At 42.9% G+C, this 8357-nt stretch overlaps 1 long non-coding RNA gene across 2 annotated transcripts in view; it reads right to left on the bottom strand.

Annotated features, from left to right (window-relative positions):
• LOC130284259 (uncharacterized) overlaps positions 1–1370 on the bottom strand; it is a 91125-nt gene extending 89755 nt beyond the window's left edge. For both annotated transcript variants that reach the window (XR_008846960.1, XR_008846959.1), the window contains exons 1-2: positions 1251–1370; positions 302–411 (exon numbers count right to left, since the gene is read on the bottom strand). This is a non-coding gene — a long non-coding RNA (uncharacterized LOC130284259). The remainder of the gene's footprint in view (positions 1–301; positions 412–1250) is intronic.
• Between the last annotated feature and the right edge of the window lie 6987 nt (positions 1371–8357).

An 8357-nucleotide genomic window follows, 5' to 3' on the forward strand; every position in this document is an offset into this window, starting at 1 on the left:
ACACTGTGTAATGCTCTCTTGCCCCTGTGGTGGCGCTCTTTTCGGGCTGCAACTTTTGGTGTTTTCCAACAAAGTAGCGTGCCATCATTGCAGCCAGGAAAGAGTAAAGAAGCAATGCTGTGGGGTCCATACAGTATGCAGCAATGTATATACTGTGTGCCCCCCCCCCCCCCCTTACTGGTCTGAGTGCTCTTCACCGACCCATCAGGGAAGGAGTTAACCAGCAATGCTAAGCATTGCTAGTTAACTCCTTCTATATAGATGGCTGTATTCTGTATACAGTAAGAAGCCTTCCACTTACCTACCTGACGTCATGCTTAGAAGAAGCAGGACTACAGATTCCAGTATAGTACAGTACAGGAACCTGGATGGGTAAGTGATGCTCTGTTCTCACACAACATTTTAACATGCCTTTAAAAAATGAATTAATCAATGAATTAATAAATAAAAAAAGCTAAACTGTTAAAAACGTTAAATAAGAATCCTTTATTCTCCTTTCAGATCCAGTTGTCCTGTGGACTATACGAATAGCTACGTGTATTAAAAATGTAAGGCCACACGCATGCCCGATAGAAACCTCACAGCAAAAGTTAAACATGAGCAAAATTCATGTAGACTATGTCAGATTCCGTATATATATATATATATATATATATATATATATATATATTCCATTTATATATTATGGTTAGCGAGGGTTGTGTGGGGGTATTCTTTGTAAGAAAAAAGCCATCTGCGCCAGTAAATTCAGGGTTCTACATGCGGTGCACATTGTGGGCCACATGAGGCGTAAAATAAAGGCCGGTATCGGCCCTAATATATGACCCCCTTACTGTTAGAGTTCTTCTAGATTACAACTAATCGCTGGGGGTCCCACCAGGGGGACAATTTGTGATCAACTTATTGACAACCTTCTAACTAGTAGGGTTTGTCCAAGTCAGATAACCTCTTTAAAGGGGTACTCCGGCCCCAAGACATTTTATCCCTGCTGGGACCCCCCCATGCAGCACCCACCTGTAAGTACTGCTGGAAGCACTGGAGGTTCTCAGTCTTTTGCCTCCCGACCATGGGGACGGATTATCGTGACGTCACAACTCCGCCCCCCCGTGTGACATCACGCCCCGCCCCCTCAATGCAAGTCTATGGGAGGGGGGCGTGACGGCCGTGGCGGGACCCCCACAATCAGACATCTTATAAAAGATGTCTTGGGACCGGTGTACCCCTTTAAAATTCAGCGTATTCTTAGTTACCTTGGTTTAACACAGTGTTTCCCAACTCGTGTGACCCAATATTGTAATAACAACACAGCCGTATTGTAGGCCGCAGAACTTAATTGAATCCGGTGTCCTTCCAGCGAAACATCATGGGGGAGATTTATCAAAACCTGTGCAGAGGAAAAGTTGCCCAGTTGCCCATAGCAACCAATCAGATCGCTTCTTTCATTTTTCAGAGGCCTTGTTAAAAATGAAAGCAGCGATCTGATTGGTTGCTATGGGCAACTGGGCAACTTTTCCTCTGGACAAGTTTTGATACATCTCCCCCCATGTGTTTATACCAGTGGTCTCAAACTGTGGCCGTCTCAGATGTTGCAAAACTTCAACTCCCAGCATGCCCGGACAGCCAACGGCTGTCCGGGCATGCTGGGAGTTGAAGTTTTGCAGCATCTGGAGGGCCACAGTTTGAGACCATTGGTTTAGATGGAGGATGAGCCTTCGGATCTCTTCCATAGGCTTTCAAATAAAAATAACTAGACCAGTTCTAGGCGACACGCTGCCTAATCGCGCATGGACAACGCAAACCCCCCTCCACAGGCTTTTTCTACAATTTTTTTTGAATAAATGCATTTTTACCCTCCAAGTCGAGCTGGTAAGTGAATTACTTTTCGATATAGGGTCCAGCAAACCTTGCAGCATTGATTAGAACTATTTGTCATATTTATTTTGCCTGGAACCGTTCGACTTTGACTACATAGAGGGAAGGATAAAAACCAAATGCAGGAATAAAACCGCTTTATTGGTTACGACGATGGAGTTAATAGGGTTGCAGGCGCCCTTCAATCTCGCAGAATCTGGTTTACAGTCTCATGTTCCATTCCCTGCCAGCCCTAACTCGATTTGCACTGTCTCGGATTTGGTCTTCTCCTTGCTGATGAGAAATTTGCGGCTTCCACGCGAATGTGCGGAGACTCGTGAGCACCTAAACAGATTATGGGTCGGGCTGGGAACAATTCACCGTTTTACGTATTCAAACAGATCAGCAACTCCTGTGCTCCAGTTGCTAAAATGATCAAATAACACAACGATACAATATGATATAATACACTGATATAATAAAACAATGGTATCATTTTATATTTATCATTAAAGGGGTTATCTACCATAAGAGGATTTTAGTACTTACCTGGCAGACAGTAATGGGCATGCTTAGGAAGGATCCGTGCTTGTTTTGGAGCTAAATGGCTATGTTGTAATTCCACTATAACACTGCTGATTTTTTTTTTTTTTTTGTGAAATGGCTATTTCCTGTTAGAGTTCCCTCCCTCGAACTACATGTCCTAGAATTCCTTGTACGTAAGTGCTAGGTCCCTCTACCCCCTCCCACACATCAGTCACTCCACCCCATGAAGCATGGGTGAGCTGCCTTCCATGCTTTGCTGTAAACAGTGTTTTTTAACCAGGGTGCCTCCAGCTGTTGCAAAACTACAATTCACTGCAGAATGATCTTTCTCCCATCCAGCGGTCGCTCCAGCCATTGAAGCAGACAGGCTCCTTTGAACACTGGACTAGTGATGTAATGTAATGTCTATGGGAGGGGGCGTGACGCCCCCTCCCATAGACTTGCATATCGGGGGCAGGGCGTGACGTCACATGGGGGCGGAGTCGTGACGTCATGATACTCATGATACGTGAGCTGGCAGCACGGCGTGCAGCTCAAAGAGGCAGGTGCCGAATGCAAGATTCCGGGAGTCCCCAGCGTCGGGACCCCCGCGGTCAGACATCTTATCCCCTATCCTTTGGATAGGGGATAAGATGTCTTAGAGCCGGTGTACCCATTTAAATTAAAGAAGTGATCTAATTGGTGGCTATGGCCAACGGGTAAACTTTTCCTCTGGACAGGTTTTGATACATCTCCCCCTTTAAGTTTTGTTGTGTGAAGATCTCCCAGTTCTACAAGCTCTCATGTCTATAAATGGGTCGGCCTACAGGTTTCTAAGACACTCTCCATATTTTCCAGAACATTCTGATGTGTTGATGGGTTTTTTCAGAGCTCTGAATGTTCTATTCTAGTTTCCTGAAGGATTTTAAATGTCAGTGACTTCTCTGCTGTGAATTTTTCATGACCGCCTCAATATCTGATGAATAATAAGTGAGAGGGCAAATTCCAGTTATTCTTTCATTTTTTCATTGACAATAATTGACATTACCATTGCATACTGAATGTATGTCAGACCTAGTGGAAGAAATCATGACGAATGTTTAACACTAGAATGACAACCTGTAGGGTAACAATAGTTGAATCCAGGGGTGGACTGACCGGCTAGTCCATTCGGATGTGGTACAAGGGCCCAGCCGGGTAAAGGGGCCGTTGCCGCCGCTACTGAGGATCCAGGAATCAATGACGTCACTCATCAGTGGCTGCACTGTAGAGGATGGAAGGCGCTCCAGAGGAGATCGCTGCGTGGGACAGATGAGCAAAATTTTTATTTTTTTTCATCCTGGGAAGCGAGAAAGGGGGTGTTGGGGCTGAGGGTGGAGGCAGTGGTGGATCCAGGGGTGGGAACCTGGATGCCTACCTAATGCCTGCTGCCTGGGGGGGAACAGCTGCCTATACCTTATGTGGGGGAACTGCTGCCTAAGCCTAATGTGGGGGAACTGCTGCCTAAACTTAATGTTGGGGAACTGCTGCCTGTAATGTGCGGGAACTTCTGCCTATACCGAATATGTGGGATTGCTGCCTATACCTAATGTGGGGGAACTGCTGCCTAAACCTAATGTGAGGGAACTGCTGCTGATACTTAATGTGGGGGATTGCTGCCCTTCTTGAGACTAGACTCTGGATTCGCCACAGGGTGGAGGGGGGTTCTGGCTACCTATTTGACTAGCTACCCAGCTACCTAACTTTATACCTGGATGCCTAACTACTTACCTACATACCTGGCTATCTAACTACCTACATACCTGTAGAAAAATGATGAAGGGAAACAGCACATCCACATAAAATTCCAAATGATGAATGGTGCACCCAGAAACCAGACCTTGGTCAAGGGTCCATGTATAGGTAGGAAGGCATATCCGCAGAACATGTGCTGCGGATATTCCTTCCTACCTACATACCTAAATACCTAACTACGTACATACCTGGCCTACATACCTGGCTTCCTAACTACCAGTCAATATATCTTTCTACCTACCTACATACCTTGCTGCCTAACTATGTACATACCTGGCCTTCATTCATGGTTGCCTAACTACCTAGCTAGCCACCTACCTTCATGACTGGCTAGTCACATATCTACATATCTGGCTGCCAGATCTATCTACCTAGTTACCTACCTACCTACCTGGCTTCCCACCTACTTGCCCTTTTACTGTATAGGACATGAAGGAAGGCATTATTACAGTTTGTTTGGCCTATAGATAGGTAGATTGTGCAGAGGAGAGAACGGCACTGGAAAATGTAGAGTCTAACATGTTTGTCCTGCAGATGTAAAGACATCAACATGGTGGTCTGATCCGGACAGAGAAGAAAAGGAAAGTGGATGCTGACAATCAAAAAAGACATCATTGTGAGTCCCTAAATGTAACTGTTATCACTTCTATGGTATACACATCCTGTGTACAGCTGATATATAACTTATATGGTATACAGATCTTTGAATAGCTGGTATCTACCTCTATACATGCACTGTATGTAATCACTAATATAGTATACAGATCCTGTGTACAGCTGGTATCTACCACTATATGGGCACTGTATGGGGGAATACTGGTCTGTGTATAGTGGTTTTATTCAGTACAGTATGGCGGTATTTACCAGTTAAATTTGTGGTGGTATATATTTTCTCCTTGTATACTGGTATTACTGGTCATGAAAAATAATTTTACCAAGTGTTTCTTGTATATACATTTTTATTAATTTTGTGTGTAGGGCTGGTGTAGGGATTTGGGTGGAATAGGGGTGTGACTCTTGCTTTTTTTTTGCCCAGGGACCCTAAGTGTTATCATTACTGGCCTTTGCATCTACAACTTGCATTTTAGATCCCATACTCTAAACATGCCCGATATTATTGGAAAGTGTTATTCAGGCAACTATGCATCAGTGTTATTTGGCCGACGTACAGTAATGTTATACAGTGATCCCTCAACTTACAATGGCCTCAACATACAATATTTTCAACATACAATGATCTTTTTTGGACCATTGTAACTTGAAACCACTGGCTCGATGTTACTTTTTTAGGACACTGTGTGTACTGTACAGGACCCTGAAGAAGCTCCTGTCCTCTACATAGACAGTGATTACAGCTCCCAGCAGATATTTATTACTTTTATATGAAAGGACTTGTCTTATCTGTATTGGTTATCTACTTATTTTCTTTTTGGCTTCAGAACCAATTACCAGGTGTCCATAGAGTTATGATCGCAATATACAATGGTTTCAACCAATTAATATTGTTACTTGAAGGACCACAGTATTTTGGTGCTGTATAATTTTATTGTGTGGACACTGTAAACCATAAGTGAAGAGTGTCAATAGAAATTTTCGATTGCCCTAAAGCCGTCCCTGATTCTCACTATTGTGATGCTCCCCCATGTCTGTTGCCCCTGGCCCCTCAGGTTTCCCTATCTGTCTCAACACAAATGATCATCTCCAATAGTGATGAGCGGCATATTCCATATTCGAATTTGCAATATTTCGCGAACATATGGACGAATATTCGTCCTATATTTGCTAAATTTGCATATTCGACATACTGTACTATTATTTTATTATTATATTATTTTTCGCTTTGTGGATAACTATATCTATATTATCTATCCATCTACCCAGTTATCTATCTATATATCTATCTCATATCTATCTATCTATCTCATATCTATCTATCAATCTATCTCATATCTATCTATCTCATATCTATCTATCTAGCAACAGAAGAATACAGCAGCATACTGCTAGCACAAAGATATAGATAAAACATGAGTATATAGATACAACATGAGAAGCTATTCAGCTATGGTGCAGTAAATGAAAGTATAAAATTGTGAAGTAATGAAATAGTGAGGTACTTAGCTTGCAATTTGGCGGCCAAATAGCTTGGACCGTCCCACCACGGTAAGGTGACCTCATTGGGATGGACCCTACACTGTGTATATGCCTCTGTGTGAACAGTACAGCAGGCATTGCAGGATCTGAAACATCCAAGTCACCTTATATACACCTGATAGAGGTGGGTGGGGTGCAAGAGCCATCATGGAGGTAGCCACTCCCCTGTATGTGCAATACAGACAAAGGATTAGTTAGCCAGAACTATTGGTTCCAAACTATTATATGGACTTGGCTTACAGGTGCAGGCCGCTGGGCTAAATATACAGCAACAGAAGAATACAGCAGCACACTGCTAGCACAAAGATATTGATTAAACATGAGTATATAGATACAACATGAGAAGCTATGGTGCAGTAAATGAAAGTATAAAATTGTGAAGTAATGAAAAAGGGAGGTACTTAGCTTGCAATTTGGCAGACAAATAGCTTGGACCGTCCCACCACGGTAAGGTGACCTCATTGGGACGGACCCTACACTATGAATATGCCTTTGGAATCAATAGTGCTGGCCAAATTATCCTTTGTTTGTATTACACATATGGGGGAGTGGCTACCTCCATGTTGGCTCTTGCACCCCACCCACCTCTATCAGATGTATATAAGGTGACTTGGATGTTTCAGATCCTGCAATGCCTGCTGATCTATTCACACAGAGGCATATTCATAGTATAGTATACAGAAGTGATAATGGGTCTATGCCATTTTTCATTTTAAATATTGTCATGTCATATTCGCATATTCTCATATTCACAAATATTCGCTCTCCAGTCGAATACAGTAAATAGTATAGGAACCTTCTTTAGAATACAAGCTGGAAGCAGGGAGGGATGAGATCACTGTGATGTGTTCTGTGTAAATATATAGCGCTATATTCGCCATATCCACGAATATGCAAAATTAGCGAGAAATATTTGATTGAGAATATTCGCGCTCAGCACTAATCTCCTAAAGGGTATTCTAGGACAGTATAAAAATTATACATGATAAATATATATGATATAAATACAGTGGTCCCTCAAGTTACAATATTAATCGGTTCCAGGACGACCATTGTATGTTGAAACCATTGTATGTTGAGACCATAACTCTATGGAAACCTGATAATTGGTTCTGAAGCCACCAAAATGTCATCCAAAAATAGGAAAAAGTGAGGATTAAAGAAAAATAAGTAGATAACTAATATAGACAAAGCAAATCCTTACATATAAAAGGAGGAAATATCTGCTGGGAGCTGTAATCACTGTCTATGTCAGTGTTTCCCAAGCAGGGAGCCTCCAGCTGTTGCAAAACTACAACTCCCAGCAAGCCCGGACAGCCAAAGGCTGTCCGGGCATGCTGGGAGTTGTAGTTTTGCAACAGCTGGGGGCACCCTGCTTGGGAAACACTGGTCTATGTAGAGGAGAGGAGCTTCTTCTTGGGTCCTGTACAGTACACGCAGTGTCCTAAAAAAGTAATGGAGCCGCCCTCACCTGGTGTCCAAAGGAGCAGCTAACCCTGGCAGAGGTAAAGAGTACAGAACATGTAATACCTCCCTGTACTGTAGGGGGCGCTACCAGACACCAGTCAGTGCATACGCTTCAGTAATACAGATGTTTTACCAGTAAAATGCCCATTCTGATTGGTCGGTTCTTCCGGCCATTGACACGTTTCACAGATCTGGACTGTCCGTACATTGTATGTTGAGTCTGGTTTCAACGTACGATGGTCCAGAAAAGACCATTGTATGTTGAAACTATTGTATGTTGAGGCCATTGTAAGTCGAGGGATCACTGTATATAAATATATATCCTGTAAAACACAAAGCATCACATCTGGACAGTGTCTGCAGGTAAGTCCCTGGTAAATAAAATTCCCAAAAGAGAAGGGTTGAGGGGGCTCCATAAATCCCCCGAGCTGAGGCCATTCAGAAATATACGACCCTGTAGAGGGCAAAGCCGAGAAGCAGGATTTAAAGGCTGCGTGAATTGTTTGAACAGGTGCAATAAATACAGGAGAAGAAAAAGTGATAAAAGAATATACACTCATTTTAAT

Source organism: Hyla sarda, chromosome 8 (assembly GCF_029499605.1).
Source record: "Hyla sarda isolate aHylSar1 chromosome 8, aHylSar1.hap1, whole genome shotgun sequence".
NCBI lineage: Eukaryota > Metazoa > Chordata > Amphibia > Anura > Hylidae > Hyla > Hyla sarda.